Raw genomic sequence first — 25101 nt, forward strand, 5'->3', positions numbered from 1 at the left:
TCTGCACTTTCTTAATGACTATTGGTTGACCACCAATAAAATGAGTAAACATTTTAAAAGCAGGTATGAAAGCAACATTCTATTCCTGTGCTACGTTGCTTGTACACACCTCTCAAAAACTGATGCCAAACAAATCTTACATACCGAACCCACAGTACCCTATTGTATTTTATATGCAACATAATGATATAAATGCAGGTAATACCACGGAGTGAAATTTGAAAGTAGATCTTTTTTTTTTTTTTTTTCAAACAAAATTAGAAAAAATGATCAAATCAGTACAGCATAGTATCGTACTGTAGCAAGATACAGGTAAAGTAGGCTGAGCAGTGGGGATCGCCCATACACAAAGTTGTTAAGTGTAATATAGTAAGTACAAAAGCTACACTTTAATTACCACCATTCATTTACAGCATAGTACCTTACAGATGGGCCATGCATCATCACAAGGGCAGAGACTGAGCAAATACACACCTCCTTCGGGTGGGACCAGTACAGTATACTACCACAGATGGAACCCAACTATTCAGTCCGGGTCCAGTTGTAAAAGTATATCTTATGGCAGTATATTTCGAAATGTTTGCAGTCATAAATTGGGGGGGGGTGCTCAAGAAGACTCATATGGACTGTTTATAGAGTTATAAATCAGCCCTGACCTCTGCTGGTAGGCAGTTGAAGTTTAATAGCAGCAAAAGGTGTAGCCTATCAACTCAATTCCAAAACCATTTTGGTATTGTTGCCATTCTAGGATGCCTCAGCCATCTCTGTAAATGACCAGATAAAAGCATTGTGATTTATTTAACAATGTTCCTATGATTGTTTGGAATGGGATGTATTTATCTCAATTCTAATTGAGTTGCAAAGAAGGTGGTATTCACAGTAGCTTTTACAAATGTGAGGTGAGCATCATGTCATCATGCATTGTCACTAGTAGGTTCCAAACTGATTTACTTGCTATAATTGCTCCTTTCATAAGTTTCTTGAGAAAGGGTAAACACAACATTCTTCTTGTGATAAGTTAAGTACATTACTTGGTCATCTACCTATGAATTTGCCACACATATAGTCAGTGGGGAATTTGTCATTGTTAAGATATGTTTGTGTACAGTTCATGTTGATTTGCCTGGTACTGTGTCAGGGATAAAAACTGTGATATCACACTGGAGATAGTACTTGAGTTCATCGCCTCACTCGCTAGTTCAATTCCTTTTGGGTGATGGGCACTCAGCACCCCCCTGGAGTGAGAGGTTGCTTAATCTGTCTCTCACTCCATGCCATTTAGCTGCACAGTGGAAATAATTGCTAGAGGTTATTCCTGGGCAGAATAACACACCATTAAAGTTGTGTGTGTGTGTCTAAAGAAGAAGACATTTACTTGTTTTCAGTTAAGAGCTTCCTCAATGCCCTCTAGAAAGCACAGAGCTCATTTTCCTTTACTTTAACTTACCTAATTTTGGCCAATGTGTACTTGCACATTTTCCCGTAGACACAGAATGGGAAAAACCCTTTGATACATCAGTCTCTTTTGTCGAATTTCCTATTTTGTATGCAGTGGTTAATTTTTTCTTTTGACTCGTCTCCATGTTGGAATTAGTTTTTCTGGCTCACATGATGTGAAATGGTGCCTATTTCCTAATGTAAGTTGGCTTCCAACCATTGAAGATTATTAATACTAACCTATTTATTATTGACTCCATTCATTCCGACCACTTCCTAATTCATTTGCCTTCATTACCTGTTTGTTTCCTATAAAAGGAGCATAGAACTGTCATTCATAGTGTTGCGGACACTACAGAATCTTTAGGAAATGTATTATTTCCAGTTCTTCACTTTCAATTGTAGTTCCCAGCTCACATGCTCCTACTCCATGTCCTGGTTCACAGCCCAATCCCCACAAGGAATTATAAACCCTGATTATTTGCTACTTCTTCCTGATCATTATGCTTGCTGTGGAGCTTTTTCCACTGTAGGGCTTTTACCTCCATTTAAGTGACCATTCTTGAAGGCATCAGTTGCCCTTGCAAGGATTACTCTGTACGACAACAGTGTGGCTACAAGAAAGAGTTGCTCCTACTTCTGACCAACCAAGTCACTGTAAGGGTGTGCACACCTCGCCAAGACTTGTCACTTAATCAAGAGAAATCTCTCTGTCCTGCAGCTGGAAAAACAGTTAAGCTGGGAAAGAAGATGCTTCTTGGTCAAAGGACACCAACATTTTATAAATGTATTTCATGCCTGTCTGGATTCATTATTGAACATTTTAGCTTAATAAGAATATACTCCTAATTAGATTAGGGACATTCTGTTTTTACAGTTATAATTATAATTCTCTGTGCCTCAGAAGAGTGGTATGTATATGACCAGATGGGTTTACCCATGTGAAATGTCCATCAATTAACAGTGCAATGGTTATTGATAACTGTTAGAAATGGGGTCTTTGGTTGACAGTCAGGTTACCCCCTGTTCAAGCAAGGACCCTCACTCTAGTTAGGATAAAAGAGAATCACCCTCAGCTAACCCCTGCTTACCCCCTTGGTAGCTTGGCAGAGCAGTAGGCTTAACCTCAGAGTGCTGGGCGTAAAGTATTTGTACCAACACACACAGTAACTTAATGAAAACACTACAAAATGACACAACACCAGTTTAGAAAAATAGGAAATATTTATCTAGACAAAACAAGACCAAAACGACAAAAATCCAACATACACAAGTCAAGTTATGATTTTTTTAAAGGTTTAAAATAAAGAGAGTCTTTAGGTAGTTGTAACAACACACTAGCGCTGCTAGCGTGAAAATGTACCTGGTTTGCGTCAAAAATAACCCCGCACGGGCGGTGTGCGTCGAAAGTAACCCTGCACGGCTGTGTGCGTCGAAAACAACTCGGCACGGCGGTGCGCGTTGAAAAAGCCAGCCACACGACGATCCGAAAGTCCCGCGGCGCAGGGTGCGATCTCTCAGCCTCCGTCAGCGATGCTGCGCGTCGTTTCTCCTGCTCCGGGCGTCGGTTTTTCGGTCGCGTTTCCTGCGGCGTCGTTTCTCAGCTGCGGAACCGGCGTCGCGTCGTTTTCTCAGCCGCGATCGGTTTCGCGTCGATCTTTTCTCCGCACGGTGCTCGGTGCGTGTATTTTTGTCCTTAGGCTGCCAGCCTCTCCTTTCAGGGTCCCAGGAACTGGAAGGGCACCACAGAGCAGAGTAGGGGTCTCTCCAGAGACTCCAGGTGCTGGCAGGAAGAAGTCTTTGCTATCCCTGAGACTTCAATAACAGGAGGCAAGCTCTACATCAAGCCCTTGGAGATTTCTTCTGCAAGATGGAAGGCACACAAAGTCCAGTCTTTGCCCTCTTACTCTGGCAGAAGCAGCACTGCAGGAAAGCTCCACAAAGCACAGTCACAGGCAGGGCAGCACTTGTTCCTCAGCGATCAGCTCTTCTCCAGGCAGAGGTTCCCCTTGATTCCAGAAGTGTTTCTAAAGTTTGTAAGTTTGGGTGCCCTTCTTATACCCATTTTAGTCTTTGAAGTCACCTTTCTTCAAAGGGGACTCACACCTTCTTGTGACATCCTGCCTTGCCCAGGCAAGGCCTCAGACACACACCAGGGGGCTGGAGACAGCATTGTCAGAGGCAGGCACAGTCCTTTCAGATGAGAGTGACCACTCCACCCCTCCCTCCTAGCAGAGATGGCTAATCAGGAATGCAGATCACACCCCAGCTCCCTTTGTGTCACTGTCTGGTGTGAGGTGAAAAACAACCCAACTGTCAAACTGACCCAGACAGGGAATCCACAAACAAGGCAGAGTCACAGAATGGTTTAAGCAAGAAAATGCTCACTTTCTAAAAGTGGCATTTCCAAACTCACAATCTTAAAATCAACTTTACTAAAAGATGTATTTTTAAATTGTGAGTTCAGGGATCCCAAACTCCACATGTCCATCTACTCTCTAGGGGAATCTACACTTTAATCATATTTAAAGGTAGCCCCCATATTATCCTATGAGAGAGAGACAGACCTTGCAACAGTGAAAACGAAATTGGCAGTATTTCACTGTCAGGACATATAAACCACATTACTATATGTCCTACCTTATCCATACACTGCACCCTGCCCTTGGGGCTACCTAGGGCCTACCTTAGGGGTGCCTTACATGTAAGAAAAGGGAAGGTTTAGGCCTGGCAAGTGGGTACACTTGCCAAGTCGAATTTACAGTGTAAAAATACACATACAGACACTGCAGTGGCAGGTCTGAGACATGATTACAGAACTACTTATGTGGGTGGCACAACCAGTGCTGCAGGCCCACTAGTAGTATTTGATTTACAGGCCCTGGCACCTCTAGTGCACATTACTAGGGACTTACTAGTAATTCAAATATGCCAATCATGGATGAACCACTTACATATAATTTAAACAGGAGCACTTGCACTTTAGCACTGGTTAGCAGTGGTAAAGTGCCCAGAGTAACAAAAACAGCAAAATCAGAGTCCAGCACACATCAACAACCTGGGGAACAGAGGCAAAAAGTTAAGGGAGACCACGCCAAGGATGAAAAGTCTAACACGTGTCCCCCCCAGCTAAAAGTGGGGAGCAACTACCCAACCTCATGGGAGTTCTCATCACTAAGGCGGAAGAACCTGGACAGACCATCAGCATTGGCGTGCTCTGTACCGGGTCGATGTTCCACCGTAAAGTCCATCCCCTGTAGGGAAATGGACCACCTCAACAGTTTTGGGTTCTCACCCCTCATCTGCATTAACCATCTGAGGGGTCTGTGGTCGGTCTGAACTCGGAAGTGAGTCCCAAACAAGTAGGGTCTTAGCTTCTTCAGTGCCCAGACCACAGCAAACGCTTCACGTTCTATGGCACTCCACCTACGTTCCCTGGGTAGTAACCTTCTGCTAATGAAGGCTACGGGTTGATCTAGGCCCTCTTCATTCAGCTGTGAGAGTACTGCTCCAATACCATGCTCTGAGGCGTCTGTCTGTACAACAAACTCCGTGGAGTAGTCAGGTGCCTTCAGCACCGGTGCTGTGCACATGGCAGCCTTCAGGGCATCAAAAGCGTTCTGGCAAGCCTCTGTCCAGATCACTTTCTTGGGTTGCTTCTTAGAAGTCAACTCAGTTAAGGGGGTAACAATGGTACCATATCCCTTAACGAACCTCCGATAGTATCCTGTGAGACCTAAAAAGGCTCTCACTTCAGTCTGGGTCTTGGGAGGCTCCCAAGCCAGAATCGTGTCAATCTTAGGCTGTAGGGGTGCCACCTGGCCACTCCCCACCTGGTGTCCTAAGTACACAACAGAACCCTGCCCTATTTGGCACTTGCTCGCCTTAATAGTGAGGCCTGCCTTCTGCAGGGCCTCTAACACTCTCCAGAGGTGTTGCAGGTGTTCCTCCCATGTGGAACTAAACACAGCAATGTCATCCAGGTAGGCGGCACTGAACTCATCCAGTCCTGCCAACACCTGGTTGACCAACCTCTGAAAGGTGGCAGGGGCATTCTTCATCCCAAAGGGCATCACATTGAAGTGGAAGTGCCCATCGGGGGTAGAGAATGCTGACCTCTCCTTTGCCCCTTCAGTTAAGGCAATCTGCCAGTACCCAGATGTTAAATCAAACGTACTGAGGTACTGGGCAGCTCCTAACCGATCAATGAGCTCATCAGCTCGGGGGATGGGGTGTGCGTCAGTCTTGCTGACCGCATTGAGACCCCGGTAGTCCACACAGAACCTAAGTTCTGGAGTGGCACCAGGAGCAGTAGCCTTTGGGACCAAGACCACTGGGCTGGCCCAAGGACTGCTGGAGTGCTCAATAACCCTTAGGGCTAACATTTTGGAGACTTCCTCCTTAATGCAAGCCCTCACCCTGTCAGTCACCCTGTAAACCTTATGTTTAACAGGTGTACTGTCCCCAGTGTCCACATCATGTGTGCACAGGTGTGTGACTCCTGGGATCAGGGAAAACAGTGAGGCGAACTGTCCCAGCACGTGGCGACAGTCCCTCTGCTGTTCCTCAGTCAGGGAGGGGGAGAGGATCACTCCCTCCACAGACCCATCTTTCTCTCCTGCAGACAGGAGGTCAGGAAGAGGCTCACTCTCTTCCTCCACCCCGTCATCTGTCGCTAGGATCATGGATAGCTCAGTTCGCTCAAAGTGTGGTTTGAGGCGGTTGACATGTAGGACCCTCAAGGGGTTCCTGGGGGATTGCAAGTCTACCAGATAGGTGACCTCGCTCTTTCTTTCCACCACCTCAAAAGGCCCAGTCCACTTATCTTGGAGAGCCCTAGGCTCTACTGGTGCCATGACCCACACTTTTTGTCCAGGCTGAAACTCAACCAGAGTGGCATTCTGGTCGTACCACCGTTTCATGTCCTCCTGGCTTGCTTCCAGGTTCTCCTGAGCGAGACGCCTGAAGCGGGCAGTCTGGTTTCTTAGTGCCAGCATGTAGCTAAATACATCCTGGGGTGGTTTACTAGGAGCTTTCTCCAAAGCCTCCTTCACCAGACTGAGCGGTCCCCTCACAGGGTGGCCATAGATGAGCTCAAAGGGGCTAAAGCCAAGTCCCTTTTGAGGCACCTCCCTGTAAGCGAACAGAAGGCATGGCAAGAGGACGTCCCACTTACGCCTCAAGGGCTCTGACAGGCCCTGAATCATGCCTTTCAAGGTGCGGTTGAATCTCTCAACCAGACCATTACTTTGGGGGTGGTAAGGGGTGGTGAACTTGTAGGTTACCCCACACACCTTCCACAGAGACTTCATATAAGTGGATATGAAGTTTGTACCCCTATCAGATACTACCTCCTTGGGGAACCCCATGCGGGTAAAAACCCCCATCAAGGCACGTCCCACCACGGGGGCGGTGACCGTCCTTAGAGGAATAGCTTCTGGGTACCGTGTGGCATGGTCCACCAAGACCAGGATGAACCTGTTGCCCATGGCTGTCTTGGGATCCAGAGGCCCCACAATGTCAATTCCTACCCTTTCAAAGGGAGTACTGACTACCGGTAAAGGTTGGAGGGGAGCTTTGCATTTCCCCCCACTCTTGCCACTTGCCTGACAAGTCTGACAAGATCTACAATAAGCAGCTGACTGCTTGTTCATCAAGGGCCAGTAAAAGTGGGAGACAAGCCTCTTATAGGTCTTGTCCTGCCCTAGATGTCCTGCCAAAGGCACATCATGAGCCAAACCCAGTAGGAAGGTCCTGAAGCCCTGGGGTACCACCAGCATACGAGCTGACCCCGGCTCAGGAACCTTAGGCTCACTATACAGGAGGCCATCCTCCCAATAAATCAGGTGAGTACCTGGCGCCCCGCCAGCCGCCTGGGCTGCAGCCTGCTGCCGCAGTCCCTCAAGAGTAGGGCATTCCTTCTGCGCTGTGCAGAATACTTCCCTGGTGGGTCCCCCTTCCTGCTGCCACTGCGACAGCTCAGGGACCTCCCCCAGTTCAGCCACCTGTTCCCCTGTAGGTTCCGGGGCATCACCCTCAGGCTCTGCCTCCTCCCGGACCGTGGGAACTTCTGGGGCGGGTTTCCCGCGCCTCCTGCCTTTCCTCTTCTTGGCGGTCCCCTGGGCCACTGTTTCAGGCTCCAGGGGCTCTTGACTACCCTGATTGGCTGCCATAGACCGGGTGGATACGCATACCCACCCAGGCAGACCCAACATCTCCAAGTGAGACCTGTGTTCCACCTCCTTCCAAGGGGAATCTTCCAGGTCGTTGCCTAGCAAACAATCAACAGGCATGGTTGGACTCACAGCTACTTTCCAGGAACCTGAGACCCCCCCCCATTCAAAGGGAACCTGCGCCACTCTGCAGAGGCGCTCAGAGTTGTCTACTGCAACTACTTGGTGAAGTACCCGGGGATCGATCTGCTCTTCAGACACCAGGTGACTCCTCACTGTAGTCACACTGGCTCCTGTGTCTCTCAGAGCCTCCACCCTCTGTCCATTGATGGTCACCCATTGCCTGTACTTCTTAGTGTTATCAGGCACTAGGTTTCTCTGGACCATCTCACTGTCCCCTAGTGAGACAAGGGTCATTTCTGCTGGTTCCCACCCACCTGAAACCAACTCCTCCCCAAGCGCTACACTGGCCAAACCCTGGGACGGCGCACCAGTGGGTGCCGGTGTACTTTTGGGGCATTTGGGGTCCCCCCTCACATGACCCACCTGGTCACATGAATAGCACTTACGTAGGGGACCACCTGCCATTGGTTTCCCTTTGGAGAACCATGTCTTCTTTTCACTGGGGGGTTGGGAATCCTTACCCTGGGAATCAGTTTGGGGCCCTTTAGAGAACTCATCCTGTTTGCCCTTACCCCCCCCTTTCTTCTGAGAGGGACCCTGCCCACCCTTGGCGTGGTCTCCCCCATACCTCTTTTGGACCCTGGTGCTCTCCCAGCGGTCCGCTTCCTGTGCAAGCTTCCTGGGGTCAGTCAGCTTGCTGTCAATGAGGTGCTGGCGCAGCTCTGGAAAACATAAACTGTACAAGTGCTCCCAAGCAATTAAATTGTAAAGCCCCTCATACGTGTTTACCTTACTGCCCTTCACCCAACCATCCAGTGACCTGCAACAAGAATCAACACATTCCAACCATGTTTGGGATTCCTTTCTCTTGTAGGATCTAAACTTCTCTTTGTACTGCTCAGGGGTGAGACCATACCTGGTAAGTAAGGCCTCCTTCATGGCAGGGTAGGTGAGACTCTGAGCATCCCCTAAGGCCGTCAGTGTGTCCCTCCCCTCTGCCTCAAAATGCTTCCACAGGGCTGCCCCCCAATGAGCTTCAGGGACCAGGTTCATGTGGAGAGCTGACTCATAACCCTTGAACCACAAGTAGATATCATCCTCCCTCTTATAATCCCTCACAAGGTCTTTTGGGATGTGTACCCTTCTCTCAGGCTGCACTGTAGAATTGCTGCCACCATCCCTACTGGACTGGCTTCTATGATCTATCTCTTTCAAGCTAAGCTCATGAGCCATTGTTATCTTCTTCTCCTCAAGGGCTAGCCTTCTCTGCTCCAATTGGTACTCCCTTTCTGCCTGTCTGTCCTGTAACTCTTCAGGTGTCAGACCCTTGGAGGATACACTGCTACTTGCCCTAGAGATTCTCCCCTGAGACATAGCAGGCCCACCCACTACATCAGTGTGAGTGACTTGCAACTCCTCTTCCCCCTCTGGCTCCTCATCTGTGTGACCCTCAGCTGCTTTGGCTGTCACCCAGGCCCTCAGCGCCTTTTGCAGCTCATCCTTCTTGGATGAGCTCTTAATGGGACAGCCAACATTACTACAAAACTGCTTCAACTGAGCCACCTTGTAGCTCTCCAATTTCTCCAAGTCAAAAGCAGCTTCAGCTAGGGCATCTCCAGACTGAGACATGATGAGAGGTTAAAAAAAATATGCACAGTTCCAAAAACAGAAAAGCAAGTTCTCAAATGAAGTTTCAGCAAAGTCAATCCCGGGATCAGCGAAAAAAAAAGAAACTGAATGCAGAGAAAAACAGTCCAAGTAAAAAACAAAAATCACAAGACTAGTAGTATGTGGTCACGTAGTGGTCTGAGATCAAAACAGTAGTGTACACTTAATTACTGTATGTCAAGTACAAATACAAGTCCAAATCCCGACCGCTGGTCACCAATGTTAGAAATGGGGTCTTTGGTTGACAGTCAGGTTACCCCCTGTTCAAGCAAGGACCCTCACTCTAGTTAGGATAAAAGAGAATCACCCTCAGCTAACCCCTGCTTACCCCCTTGGTAGCTTGGCAGAGCAGTAGGCTTAACCTCAGAGTGCTGGGCGTAAAGTATTTGTACCAACACACACAGTAACTTAATGAAAACACTACAAAATGACACAACACCAGTTTAGAAAAATAGGAAATATTTATCTAGACAAAACAAGACCAAAACGACAAAAATCCAACATACACAAGTCAAGTTATGATTTTTTTAAAGGTTTAAAATAAAGAGAGTCTTTAGGTAGTTGTAACAACACACTAGCGCTGCTAGCGTGAAAATGTACCTGGTTTGCGTCAAAAATAACCCCGCACGGGCGGTGTGCGTCGAAAGTAACCCTGCACGGCTGTGTGCGTCGAAAACAACTCGGCACGGCGGTGCGCGTTGAAAAAGCCAGCCACACGACGATCCGAAAGTCCCGCGGCGCAGGGTGCGATCTCTCAGCCTCCGTCAGCGATGCTGCGCGTCGTTTCTCCTGCTCCGGGCGTCGGTTTTTCGGTCGCGTTTCCTGCGGCGTCGTTTCTCAGCTGCGGAACCGGCGTCGCGTCGTTTTCTCAGCCGCGATCGGTTTCGCGTCGATCTTTTCTCCGCACGGTGCTCGGTGCGTGTATTTTTGTCCTTAGGCTGCCAGCCTCTCCTTTCAGGGTCCCAGGAACTGGAAGGGCACCACAGAGCAGAGTAGGGGTCTCTCCAGAGACTCCAGGTGCTGGCAGGAAGAAGTCTTTGCTATCCCTGAGACTTCAATAACAGGAGGCAAGCTCTACATCAAGCCCTTGGAGATTTCTTCTGCAAGATGGAAGGCACACAAAGTCCAGTCTTTGCCCTCTTACTCTGGCAGAAGCAGCACTGCAGGAAAGCTCCACAAAGCACAGTCACAGGCAGGGCAGCACTTGTTCCTCAGCGATCAGCTCTTCTCCAGGCAGAGGTTCCCCTTGATTCCAGAAGTGTTTCTAAAGTTTGTAAGTTTGGGTGCCCTTCTTATACCCATTTTAGTCTTTGAAGTCACCTTTCTTCAAAGGGGACTCACACCTTCTTGTGACATCCTGCCTTGCCCAGGCAAGGCCTCAGACACACACCAGGGGGCTGGATACAGCATTGTCAGAGGCAGGCACAGTCCTTTCAGATGAGAGTGACCACTCCACCCCTCCCTCCTAGCAGAGATGGCTAATCAGGAATGCAGATCACACCCCAGCTCCCTTTGTGTCACTGTCTGGTGTGAGGTGAAAAACAACCCAACTGTCAAACTGACCCAGACAGGGAATCCACAAACAAGGAGTCACAGAATGGTTTAAGCAAGAAAATGCTCACTTTCTAAAAGTGGCATTTCCAAACTCACAATCTTAAAATCAACTTTACTAAAAGATGTATTTTTAAATTGTGAGTTCAGGGATCCAAAACTCCACATGTCCATCTACTCTCTAGGGGAATCTACATTTTAATCATATTTAAAGGTAGCCCCCATATTATCCTATGAGAGAGAGACAGACCTTGCAACAGTGAAAACGAAATTGGCAGTATTTCACTGTCAGGACATATAAACCACATTACTATATGTCCTACCTTATCCATACACTGCACCCTGCCCTTGGGGCTACCTAGGGCCTACCTTAGGGGTGCCTTACATGTAAGAAAAGGGAAGGTTTAGGCCTGGCAAGTGGGTACACTTGCCAAGTCGAATTTACAGTGTAAAAATACACATACAGACACTGCAGTGGCAGGTCTGAGACATGATTACAGAACTACTTATGTGGGTGGCACAACCAGTGCTGCAGGCCCACTAGTAGTATTTGATTTACAGGCCCTGGCACCTCTAGTGCACATTACTAGGGACTTACTAGTAATTCAAATATGCCAATCATGGATGAACCACTTACATATAATTTAAACAGGAGCACTTGCACTTTAGCACTGGTTAGCAGTGGTAAAGTGCCCAGAGTAACAAAAACAGCAAAATCAGAGTCCAGCACACATCAACAACCTGGGGAACAGAGGCAAAAAGTTAAGGGAGACCACGCCAAGGATGAAAAGTCTAACAATAACCCATACAAAACATCTACAGCCTCTTGCCTTAGAAACAGTTGATAGTTGAAAGAGTAAATCATTTTGCAACAGATTTTATGGGATCTGAGGCCTACTGAAGAGGTTTCAGAAAGAGTATAATATAAGGTACAGAAAGCAACAAAGCATTTGAAGATCATGATTTTTCTATATGGGTGAATCCCTCGATGGATTTGTACTTAACAGTACTTTGGTAAGTTTGCTTCTAGAACTTGATCTAGCTGGAAGGCTCTAAAAAGTCTTGAATTATGCTAACATAGTCTTTACAAAGTGATCAATAATAGTTACGCATATGATTGCCTACAAGGAACACAAGAGAATCTTAACAAACTGAAATCCTTGCTGGGATTTGTTTAAGCAAAATTAATAAGTTAGTTAGGAAACGGAAAAGTGAACACAGTTATTCTCTAGGGGCAAAAGCATTTCACTGTCTCATAAAGTCTAGTCTGTTTAAACATTCCTCTATATATCTACGGAGCCCATTTCTTTCTTAATGTGCAACATCTAACCAGATGTGTGTTACAAAAAAATGCAGTAAAAAAAGAGATAGAGAGTTATCTATTTAAATTAACCTCTGTGGATCAGAATAATAGCTGAACCATCACTTTAGTAAATCGCCAATTTATCACGTAGGGCCTATACACCCCTAGAATCTATTTATTTCCAATGTTATGATTACATTTCTTTCGATGATCTTTCGGCTGTGCCCTATTTCTTGAAACATTATCAAGGTCCCTTCCGCTGCTTTCTATTGAGAGTGCTAGAGTGTTCATTGGCTACAAGTTCCATTGTTTAAACGTTTTGTATTAGTTAGAACATCTCCATATGATATAAGCATAGAGTGTGCTAAATACGTTTTTTAAAATGGGATGGTGCTTATATGTTAAAGTAATGAGGTGTAATATTCGTTGTGTTCCGATTTGCTAAAAAAATGATGCTTGTGCTCACACCGCAATGATTTCACAACTTTTCTGATTTGCTATTGGATAATTGTATATAAGAACCCCTGGATTTGGGGGGTGAGGCAGAAGGCTTTTCTGTTCTACTAATGATGCTGTCTGGATTCTTTTTCAATGTGCAATTCAATCCGTGGGAGAACCAAATTAAGTAAAATTGTGGGATGTCCAGGTTTTGGAGTGTCCAACTTTCAGGGTACCATTTTGCTTCCACAGAGCACCCACCACGTTTCTCTTTTCATACTGCACACAAAAAGATAAACAGTGCACAGAGAAATGCAAAACGCCTCTTTAATTGGCAAGGTCAGGGCTGGCCATCAACTATAATTGTCTAATCGCAGTGGACCTGGTTAAATTAAATAATATATTGCTGGTCCCCTAGTGGCTTAGGGAAGCCACTATACATGTGACACAGCTTTCCTCATTAGCATCTCTACAGAGAAAACATGAGTTGCTAAAGTGTTGGCATTGTATAAAATGGAAATATCTGTCTGAGCGCTTAAAGAATCTCATTATGGTCAAAGCAGAAAAGCAAACTATTTGAAACACTTTTTGGTTGTTATATTTCACAGCAAATTCAAATCCTATGACATCCCCTCAAAAATGACAGAAAGTTTGTAAAAGACTCCAAGTACGTACGGGGTTGGACTAAGGCCCGGGTCTCACCATCTGAACTATCGCCGAGACTGTGTGGTCTTAGATAATCATATTTTAAGCTTATGCCTTCGCTCCCTATTTGCTAAGATTGTGAATTCTTAGAATTAGTCTAAACACTGGTACTAATCGTTTGATAAAAATGTAGAGGAGCCAAACATGTATGTGATACTGAGCAAGGGAAGACAATGTCCAGACTCAGAGTCTGCACTCCAAAATGTGGTGTAGTTTGAAAGTTGCAGTCCTTGGAATGAACACTCCTGTGATGCAGTCTTGGTTCTCCTACTTAACAAATGTGTTTGATCTTGGAAAATCATTTTCTAACCTTATCTGCCACTATTAGAGAACTTCGGAACAGACCGTTGCTGTCGCTGATTAATGAAACAGTATTCCATTTTAGTCTCAAGTCGCTGATTAATGAAACAGTATTACGTTTTAGTCTCATGTGTGGCCTTTGTCTTTTATGATTACAATAAAGAGGTGTGATATATTCAAACTTCGACCACAACCCAAATTGGTGTATAGATAGATTTAAAATAGTTCTGGAGTCACACAGTTTTATTTTTATTTTTACACACAGGAAGATTATAAAAACGTAGAGTGCTTAACAAGTTGTCTCAGGCTTTTTTCACTTTTTTTTGTGCTGAACTGCCCTTGATAAATCTAACTGGGAAACAGGAATACTGACTGCATTAACAGCTCTAGAACCCCTGTCCTGCCAATTTCACTGCATGCGTCCCCTATTAGCATCTCTAAAGGTAAATGTGTTCCTAATGCTGCACTGTGACAACACCTTCTGTGTTACAGCTCCTCTCTACCACTTATAATTGAAACAAATTCTGGCTCATATGTGGCACCACTGTATAGCTCATGTTCCTAGTTTGGAGGCCCCTGTGAGGGATTTCTAGTCAGATTTTTAACAGCATCTCGGTTTACCAAAGTTTGTCTTGCATCCCCTTCAGAGATGAGTAGCTCTCCTCAGTTTAATCTGACTACAGACTTCCTAAGCTATTCCACTCAATTTGCAAACTATTCACAGAAAAAACTGGAATGTAAGAATCCATATTTGTATGATAAATCCGGAATTTTCTTCTACAAAGAAAAAAAACATTTGTATTCAACAAAACCTATTGAGCTGAATTCATTGTAATGAAGAGTAGCATACTTTGGATTCAACCATGACTATATCTACTAGACAGTATTCACAAAAGCACTACATACACAGATCAAATGGCTCTAGTGGTCACTGACAGCAATCACACAATGTGGAAATAATATCTTGCAGAACTAAATCCTTATCACAATATGTCTCTAGGTTCTTCATCCCTACCTGGAATTCCCTTCCTACATGAATATGCAGAAAACTATTAAATGTTCCTGACATACTGAGAGAAAAGTCCTATGTTTTAACTGTTTAAGGATACATTTATGGGACTGCCGTAGTCCGGAGGCAGACGATAGAAGATGCAGCAACATTGCTGCCAAGTTACCTAGATCCACACATGATGTACTCTTTCAGTCTAAGTTTCTTCCTTTGAATTCTGGGATTTGGCATTTTGTTTTAAAATGAATCAAACAATACTACATGTCCCAGAATTCAAAGAGAAATCCTGGACTGGAGTAGCACATAATGCATGGACCTAGGAAACTTAGCGGGGCTGCAACAAGGGACAGAATCGAGGGGAACAGGGATCAATAGGGGTTGAATGAAAGAAGAGAGGAGTGGAGCAAACGGACAGGGCCACAGATGGAGGGAATTTCATCAGGGTGAAGGTGAAGCCACAGGGAGTTCTTTCATCTCAGCAGCTCACTGTGTACAGAACAGACAGGAGCTGCTCTGGGAGAAAAATAGAAACCAATGCAGCAGCAAATGCTAGCTTTAGCAGACTAGATGCTCCCACAGTGGTGGAGGCTCTTCTGCCAAGCCACCAATTAGGTGGCCTTTGCCAAAGCATCTTCTTTCCCCCATTTGATTTTCAGTTGGCCATCCATGGCTCTGGATTTATTACGTTTAGCTGCAGATAATACTCCTGTTGATTGTTTCCTCCTGTCTGTGTGTATTGCTTGCAGCTTTATTTGCATGTACATTTGATCATATCACGGTGGCATCATCATGAAGTTACGTCTCTTTTACATTCATTGATCTTGTAGGGGAAGATCAAGTTAGCTGTTGCTCTAGGGTCACATGAAGCCAAGAAATATGTAACATAGACATGTCATATTTACACAAGGCTTGGCTTTCTAAAGAGAGCACTCCCAGTGAAGGCACCTTTTCTGGGCAGTACCTCTCCTGTGGAAATTCACATTAATGCACATCTAGTGTCATTCTTGTTTAATGGTGTTAGAATTGAAAAATAACTTATACAACCATTATACCAGTACTACAGAAAACGTGGTATTCTCATAGAAGTCCAACGTTCTCTTACCTATCAAAATCAAACAGTGGGGAAATATATCTTGCCTGTTGTGTTGTATTCAGTCCTATGATGTGAAATGTGTTAATTGGAATGATGAGCTTCATAATTAGAATATCAATTTTACTATTGTGGTTTTGCAAGAAGGAAACACACAAACATGGAGTCCAACCTAGTTTGAAGTGAAAAAGATCACTTGTTTTCCTACATAAAGAAATGTAACTATCTCCATTTTGAAGGTATCAGGATTTTAATGTACATTAATTGAGAAGGTGCAGGAGAAGACAATGCTGTATTTAAGACCCCTCTAAGCACCGAACACAACAGTGTTCAGATCACCACTATAGTACTACAGCAATTCCTAGCACAAGAAAAATGTGACTGAACATCTTACACAAATACATCAAAATGCACTCTCCATTCAGTGTGATAGGCTGCTGTTACTCATATTGAGGTAGTGCCTCATAACTTAGAATGCACCACTTCTAAAATAACACTTCTCAATTATTTGTTCTGTAAATATATACTTTAAAACGGAACACTGTTCACAAAATATACTCATTATATTTTCACAATATATATTGAAGCAAGGGCAGGAGAACAGGGGAAGGTTTAGGGGTAAATGGAAAAGCCCCTAACTTTTAACCCCTCTCATAATGTAGCAGGCCCCAAAATTCACTGTGGCACCGGTAATAAAGGAACTAGCTGTGAAGTGTATTAGCTGAGGTGGATTGATGTCCACCACAAGTAATATTGGGCCAGATGTAGGTACAAAAAAATTAGCGACTCGCAATTTGCGAGCATGTGCGACTCGCAAATTGCGTGTCGCTAATAAGAGTGCAGGTACAATGTCCGTGTACAAATTGCGACTCGCACCCGGAGTCGCAATGCAGATAGCGAGTACGCTGTCTGCGAGGTCGCTGTTTGCGACCGCGCAAAAAACGGACTCGCAATTTGCGAGTGGGTATCGCAAATTGCGAGTACCATGTAAATTGATTGCAGGTGCTGCAGAACACTCCAGAAACCACTCCAGAACACTCTGGAAACACTTCCTGGCACATGATGATGACATCACAGCCAGGAAGTTTACAAATACACCTGGGAGGAGGGAGGACCACACCCATTTTAAACTGCTGAACAGCCAACAGGAGGAACAGCAGCTACAATGGCAGAAACGCCCAGAAAGAGAAAACTGAAATTTTCTGAGAAGGAGCTAGAGGTGCTGACAGAAGAATGCTGTCAGCACTATGATGATCTTTTTGGAAAGGCAGCCCTCAATGTGCCTGACTCAACAAAAAAACAACTCTGGCTGGAAATTCAGGAAAAAGTGAACTCCCTGGGGGTCAGCCACAGGAGTGTGGATGAGATCAAAAAGAGGTGGTATGACCTCCGCTCCCGGACCAAGGAGAGGGTGGCAGAAAGGCTCTGGGAGATGAGAGGCACAGGAGGGGGACCATCATCCGTACCACCACCCACACCCCTGGAGGAAAGGGTGGAGGAGACCCTGGAGCAGGAGGCAGTTACAGGATTTGGAGATCTGGACACCTCTGAGCCCACTACATCAACCGGTGAGTACCATGTGATATGCCTGTACCCCCATCAATGCCATACCCCCACCCACCATGTACACAGGGGCATGCACAACCAAGATAGCTCCATTTCAGGGTAGCAAACACCAGAATGATTCATTATGGGCAATGTAGTCAAGTAGGCAGTCAATAGGCAAATGTTTATTAGGAAGTGTGCAATAGAAATTAGACACTGACATTCCCCATGTCCCACAGGTCTCCCACAAGACACCACCACAAGCCACAGCAGCCAGGTGCCAACAGTCAGCCAGCCCCATGAGGAAAGCACAGGAGCTGCCACCACTCCCACCTGCACCACAAACACCATCCCCTTGATGTCTACACCTGCTGCAACAGTTGTTCCGGAGGCTGCGCCAGCAACAGCCAGGAGTGCCACAGTACAGCTCACTGGGCATCCACCACTGCGCAGGCGACGCAGGTTGAGGAGAGCAGGGCTGCAGGCTGAGTCCGGGCGTCCATCCACCACCATGACCAGGGCACAACTGCTCCGTGGTCAGCGCCTGCAGAACCAAATGTTAGGGAGAATTAGTGGGGTTCTGCACCGCTTTGTGAGGAGCAATGAGACCAGCATGCAGCAGCTCCATGCCCAATTGGACGTCATTGGCACAAACACTGGGGACCCAGCCGCGTCCATGCGGGAACTGGTGGCTGGACTACTGTCATAGAGCGAGGGTGGGCGGCGCAGGGACCGCCAGCTGCTCCATAGGCTGGACAGGATGGCCTCATCAATTGGCAGACTGGCAGTCAACACCACTGGCCTGTCAAGAAGGACAGTCAGCCTAAAAATGTATGAGTCATGGGTACTGCCTGGAAATTTTGCGACAATGTCAGTGATGACATAATGAGCGTCACAAACAACCTGAATATTCAGTGAGTGGGTACACTTTCTGTTGCGGAACAGATATTCCAGGTTAGCAGGGGGGCATATTTGAATATGTGTCCCATCTACACACCCTATGACATGGGGAAAGTTGGCAATCCGGTAAAATTCCAACTTGGTGCTGTTAATTTCTGCCTCATTCCTGGGTAGGTATATGAAGTGAGACATGTGTGTGAGTATGGCATCTAGGAATGCCCTGAGGAACCTTGATAGTGCACTTTGAGATACCCCACCTGCCACAGCAATGACCCCCTGATAGCTCCCCGAGGCCAAGAGGTGCAGTGAGCATAGCACTTGCACATGCGTAGGGATGGCGCAGCCGCGCAGAGTCTGGTGTTCTAGCTGTGGTTTTAGTAATTCTATTAATTCTAATATGGCTGCGCTGCTAAGTCGGTATTTGTCATATATCTCTTCCTCAGTTTGCTGAAAAAGAGTCTGCCTTGTTCTGTAAATCTTCTCCTGTCTGTGGCTCCTCCTCCTCCTCTGCTGGGCTGCGTGGACTCTCCTCCTCACTGCTATATCTCCGCCATCTTGAGTAACCCAGATGCCTTCTGGGTCTCCTTTTATACTTTGGTAATGATTACCACCTGCTCTGAGTTAGTGGTAAATGGGACATGCAAACTGGGCTTTTTGCGACTAGTCGCAATTTGCGAGTTGCAATTGCATATGGTTTGCGACTCGCAAATTGCGACTTCCTATTTGCGGGTCTCAAAATGGGGTTGCAATTTTTGCAAGTCGGTAACGGCTCGCATCGCTTTTTGCGAGTCGGAAATTGGATTTTTGCATCCCATTTCCGATTTTGCGCAGTCGCAAATAGCGATTCGGGCCATTTGCGACTCGCAAAACTTTGCTACATCTGGCCCATTGTCCCTATTCTGTTATATCCAATCAAAGATTTCAATAATTTAAACCAAAACTCAACCACCCTCCCACCCCCCACCTGTAGTTTTGGCACAGTGTAGACAGGCGTAACTTGAAGAAAATATGTAAAACATTTAGTAGTACTAAAACAGTTAAAAAGTCAGAAACAACACAATGAAGTTTTCATTACATCTAAAAGTAGAGAGTAATTTAACAATCAAAGTGACAATGACACCAAAATGCCAAAAAACTATGAGAAATTGGAGAAATTAATTTGTACAGAGAAGAGTGAAAACAGTGTCAAAAAGTCCAAAGTGCCAATAGTAGTCAATGGTTGTTTTAGACTGAGACCTAGTCGTGATTTGAGGTCGACTGTAATAGAGTGCAGGTGGAAAAAAACCATTAGATTGGACTTGCTAGGGCCTGTAAGCGGGGGAGGTCGAAAAAGTTCCAGTCTGAAAAGGGACTTTGTTGTTTTTACGAGAAAAGCTCTTCTCTAAGCGGGACAATCTGAAATTGAACCTGATGCTTTGGAATTGCCAGTTGGATACCTTTTGCTATTGGTCCCCTTTTCGCTCTGAAGCAAAGGTTTTGAAGCAGTTCCCAAATTCTTTTTGTGGCAAAACAACCACAGGAGGACACTTCCTAAGCTCCTATGACCTCAATGGAACCACTTAGAAACTCTTAGGGAGTCAGGCAGAGAGCAACAGGAAAGTCCATTACCGGTCCACTTGCCACTGGTCATATAGTATTCTTCACAAGAATATCCTACCATGTGGCTGCAAGCTATACACAGGGGTGACTCACAAATATTTTAAAAGGAGGTTTTACCTGTGAAAAAAGGGTTATTTTAACAGACTGCACTGCGGGTTTTACACAATAGGCATCGGGCTAGAGTGGTATACTTGAAGACATATTTTTTTTTTCCACACTGGTGGACAGCACAATAAGCGCTGCAGTCGACAGTTGGCATTTAACTCTAACATTTTCATGCCATGGCCTTATACAAAAGTTAAATACACTAATTAGCTAATTTCTACATGTTTTGATGTCCTAGTACATAGACTGAACAGTCGACAGCAGTGCCCTAGTGTGCAGAGTCTGAAAACCAGCAATGCAATTCAGCAAACAAATGAGGGTCACTACCCAAAAGGGGTATTTTCTCCCATCAGCCCAGTGTTATCCCTAAAGGGAGGCCGATGTAGCCTGTGTTGAGCTGTCAAGGCCTGTATGGGCCCCACCATCATGACAGGTAAATTTACCATGAGGTGGCACGGAACTGCACCTTGCCAGACACATTAACTTTCCCAACTAGCTATCACTGCAAAGCAGTGTTGTTTTAATTAAAATGTTTAAAACTGACTTTTTATATGTGTATCTATATACCTATGGGCATTGACATATACAAATACACATAAAATGTCAAATTAAAACATAAGGAAACACATACATATGCGCACAATCGTTCCATCTGACCTTTGTAGGTGGTCCCACCAGTTTTATCTGTGTCCGAATATTTGAACTCACTAAAATTCAGTTCTAGTGACACACTGTACAAACCTCATGGGAACATACAAAATCAGTAGAAATACCATGGACCTGTCATAGTTCCTCCAGAAATGTAATTTGAAAGCAGTCTAAAAGGGTGTGTGATCTATTGATAATCAGACCAAATGTTAGCTATACAGATTATTTATATCACATATATCCCAAAGGTAATATATTGATTTATACTTCACACTAACAGTGATTAAACATATAAACATGTTTAACTACTAAAGAAAATTAACTACATTTTCAGGTTGGTTTGAGTGAAACTACAGGAGAGAATTGTGAAATATGGTTTGAAGTAGACATGATTTGCTAATTCCCCTGGTAGTTCCTCATTCCTGAAAGAATTGGTTGGGTGCAACCAGGAATCCCATTAATTTCACACCCAGGACATAACAGTATCCCTAGTATCACTAAACTTGTGGTGCTGAATTACCACACCCCTTCCTCTAGGGCATTTGTGTCATTCAAATTAATAAAGTGATTACAGTAAAATATATTATTTAATTGTGTATTTGCATTTGATACCACCAATTCTGCAGTCATTTTGGAAGCCATTTGTATTGTGTTGATTGAAAATCGTGGACTAGAGCAGAGCCAAGACGGTCATTTCTTGAGGTGGTCTGTTGCAGCTCCCTGACTGTGGCTGAGTACAGAAGCGGGGCGGATGATTTGAAACACTTTTGAGTGGAAAGTCCTAAGGCATGGGAATGGCTGCCACCAGTACTCTCCAATGCCTGTCAGCTCTGCAATATGGAGGTGACCTGTTCTCCCACCACCAGTTACTCCCACCAACAACAGCACAGTGGTGACATGCAGCAGTCATCAGAAGCTCTGCCATGCCTGCTAGTGGGTTATTTGAAAGTGCTCTGATATAAGAAGCACAATTACAATGAGTGCCTAATGGGGTGTCCTGATGACAGATGAACGGAAACTCTGCAGAGAACCATATCTGGTCCACTATTTTCAACCTGGCTTAAAAATGGTGTGCGCCCAAGAAGCTTAATGGTGAGTCGGAGCAGGACTAGGATTAGAGGCTCTTCACCCACCATGACCATTACTGACACCTACAGCTGCAAGCGAACTGGGAGCTGCTCTCTACAAGCTTTGATGTGCACACTATTTTATGGAGGATGGGAGGTGAAGGCATCTAGTTTACGTTAGTCAGTACTACGTCTTCCAAAGACTCTAGGCCTAAGGGTACCTGTGAACAAATATTTTTATGTATTAATGACCATCCTCATGTGTTCTTTCCTGGAGTCGAACAGTGTAGGGGTCTGTTGAATGATCTGAAGGATATAATGTAGAGTATCTATTGTATGGTCTTCTCTGTGGAGGGCAGCAAAGAGGGTCTACCATGTGGAGAAACAAGCGGAGGCTTGGGGAAGTGAGTACTGAAATTGGATTAGGAGAAGGTCCAACACTGGGAAGTACTGCACCAGAAAGATATCTTCAAACTGTGCAAACACTAGTATGGTTTGGTTTGCGCAAAAGGTCAAGCTCCAGGGTAGTACCGATCTGGCTTCAAAATGGACAGTCCTAGTTATCCTGATATTTGAGTTGGAGGTCATTCAGGAGCTGGGACCCCATTTTATAGTCAGATCTCTGGAGACATGATAGTGTAATCAGGCTGGAATGTCATAAGATGCATTGCCTACATATGAAAGGACCTGAAGTGAAAACCCCTTCAGTAGGAATTGTGCCGATGGACTTGAGAAGTCACCTGTACAGTGACCCATCAAATGCCAAAGATTTGAAATTCAGAGAAGAGGGTCACCTTATAATGGAAGCCATATACAGTAAATCCATGAAATGATAAATGGTTTTCAGTATGGTTTAGCATGTGAAAACCTCAGACCCGAAACTAATCTTTTTCCTCTAATCCTCAGGGGCTGTTGTAATATTTTTTGCTCATATGTTCCTCACAAACACCTGCAGGAATACATTTTTAAATATATATCAGTTCGCAACCTACAGTCAGTAAATGAACTTCTCTTAATCATTTCCAAGACGAGATGCAAAAATAGTGGCAAAAGAAGATTCTCTCTCTGTCTTGGGTCCCTGTCATTGGAATAACCAAAGACAAAGCCATGTACACAATGCACAATCCCTGATGCATTTCAAGTTTGTACTCAAGACCCGTCTGTTCTAAACCAAATATATTATTTATTATTTCTCCATGCTGTGCCTAAATTCAACAAAGGGGCCGATTCACAAACTTGATTTTGTAGTATGTAAAGTAGTACTATAGTATTACTACTTACATTCCACAAAATGCTATTCACTAACCTATGGGTTGACACCTTCACCTCTCCTATTTTTCCTGTGCAGATATCCTCATCAACGTGGCAGCGATGTCCACCTGCATGTGAAAAGTTACTAATTGTAACTTTATAATCTTAAATTCAGTCATAGGTGTTCCCAACCCCTAAATTGAGGGGGTGAATCTAGTCTAAACTTAGTATTAAATCTACACCCAGAAAAGGAGCATAGCAAACACGTGAAGACTTACACCTAGGTGGAATGGTTTCTTTGTGAACAGGCCCCTTTCTTATGTAGTGTGCAGTTCAAATAAAGATAAGCATGTGACAAGACGTTTTTAGCCTTTAGTGATCTTGTTCTTAATTCTTAATGTTTGGTTGGCAAAGACATCTAGAACAATAGTGTCATGGTGTTTGTATTTTATTGACCTGTTTATCACGCTTGCTCCAATCTGTTATAACCTTTCCTCGCTTTACATTCGCAGGTTATATGTTGGTGCTAAACTTGGCAGAACGGTTCCTGGAGTATTCTCAGACAACATTTCTCTCTGAGGTCATGTTTTTCGCTGATGCTGGGAACACGGATTTCTTCACTGTTCTGTTTCTTCTTTTGCCATGTCTTACCACCCAAGATAGTATTTTCCCACAGCTGAAAAAGGTTTGTTCGATCTCATACTACATATTTCTATTACCTACTTTTTGATGAAACCATTGTGAGGTACAGAGTATTGGTGGAAAACGGTAAATGTTTTGAGACACCACTAGTTGTTAGGAGCATGCAATATCATTGGGGCTACTTCTAAAGATTCTGAGATTCGACAGCAGGAAGCATTTGGCCTGAAACAATGCAAATCCTGCACCACCCCATACTAGTGACAACACCACAGTGTCTTAATAATTACGTTTGTGATAGAACAAAGGTGCGCACATTCTCCTCTGTTCCACAACAAAAATGCTTCGTAAACATAATTCATTATTCACATCTAGTTTAGGTTAGTTTTACTGCTGTTTACTCAATGTATTGCTTTATTAATACAAATGTGTTCCTATTTTTCTTCAGTATTTTTTTAAGATGGCAATTCAGAATGTTATGTGATACATTGGTGCTAAACACTGTTCTAACGTTAAGATTATATGCAACTAGTGCTCTGTGTAAGAATAGGTAACTAATATGTTCAAAATGGTTTTTAAAAGGTTTTTAAAGTGTAATAGCTCAGTACTTTGTACAATATCTATCTATCTATCTGCAGCGAACGCAACCTTCCCCTCGAAAAGATCTGTTTGCTTTGAACCCTATTCACAGAGTTTGCCCAATAGTGTTTTACCACATTCTTTGAGATTCGTACCTACGCAAGATTATTTGCATTTTACACCTAGAGCCACAAATCTAATATTTACTAGATCTTAAATATGACTGTTTGTATAAAAAAAAAGAGTTACCACAGGGAATACCCTCGTTTTTTTACATTTCTTTGGTTGATGGAATCTCACGTATATTTTAACATTCGTTGTCAAACTCCTTGTTTTCTCCAAAACCATGACTTTACCACTGAAAGAGAGATAACCCTTTGTTTGCAGTCCGCCTACGCATCCACATGATTTACCATAAAACACTTTCGTTGCGTAAGATCTGCATACATAAAGTACTGTAGTCCCTTAACAATAAATAATGCATGTTACAATATAATTTGGGGAATGGAAAGAAATTCTGAATGTGAATTGTTTTGTTTAATTTTGATTCATTTTCTATCATCTCACGTTGCATAAAATCCGTTTAAATGTACCGTTTGCATTTTCCAGATACAGTGAGTCAATGCCCATTGGGTAAGGTAAGTAAGTTAGAACAATACTAATAAATAAATACATTCTGCTAGCACTACTTGCACTGTAATTTATTTAACCAATATGTCAAAAGCAGCTACACTCTCGATGGATTTGAGAAATATATGACTTGGAAGCAAAGCCAGAAAAGTCATTGACTATCAAATAAAGCTTCTTTGTAAATATAATATGCGTGGTGAATAATTTGTATTGCCTGGAGTGGGTGATCAACTCGAGACCTATTTCTCTAGCATCTGGCTGGAGTTCGTCACAGTACCACAAGTGGGATTCTGGGTAGCGCCGAGTAATACAGCCTGTGATTTTCAGATCTTTTGGGGTTC

At 44.4% G+C, this 25101-nt stretch overlaps 1 protein-coding gene across 10 annotated transcripts in view; it reads left to right on the plus strand.

Annotated features, from left to right (window-relative positions):
* Positions 1–25101, plus strand: part of CHRM3 (cholinergic receptor muscarinic 3) — a 3010830-nt gene that overhangs the window by 2631416 nt on the left and 354313 nt on the right. For all 10 annotated transcript variants that reach the window (XM_069234407.1, XM_069234404.1, XM_069234410.1 and 7 more), the window contains one exon: positions 23425–23597. The gene's annotated coding sequence lies outside the window, so the exon portion shown is untranslated. The remainder of the gene's footprint in view (positions 1–23424; positions 23598–25101) is intronic.

Source organism: Pleurodeles waltl, chromosome 5 (genome assembly GCF_031143425.1).
Source record: "Pleurodeles waltl isolate 20211129_DDA chromosome 5, aPleWal1.hap1.20221129, whole genome shotgun sequence".
NCBI lineage: Eukaryota > Metazoa > Chordata > Amphibia > Caudata > Salamandridae > Pleurodeles > Pleurodeles waltl.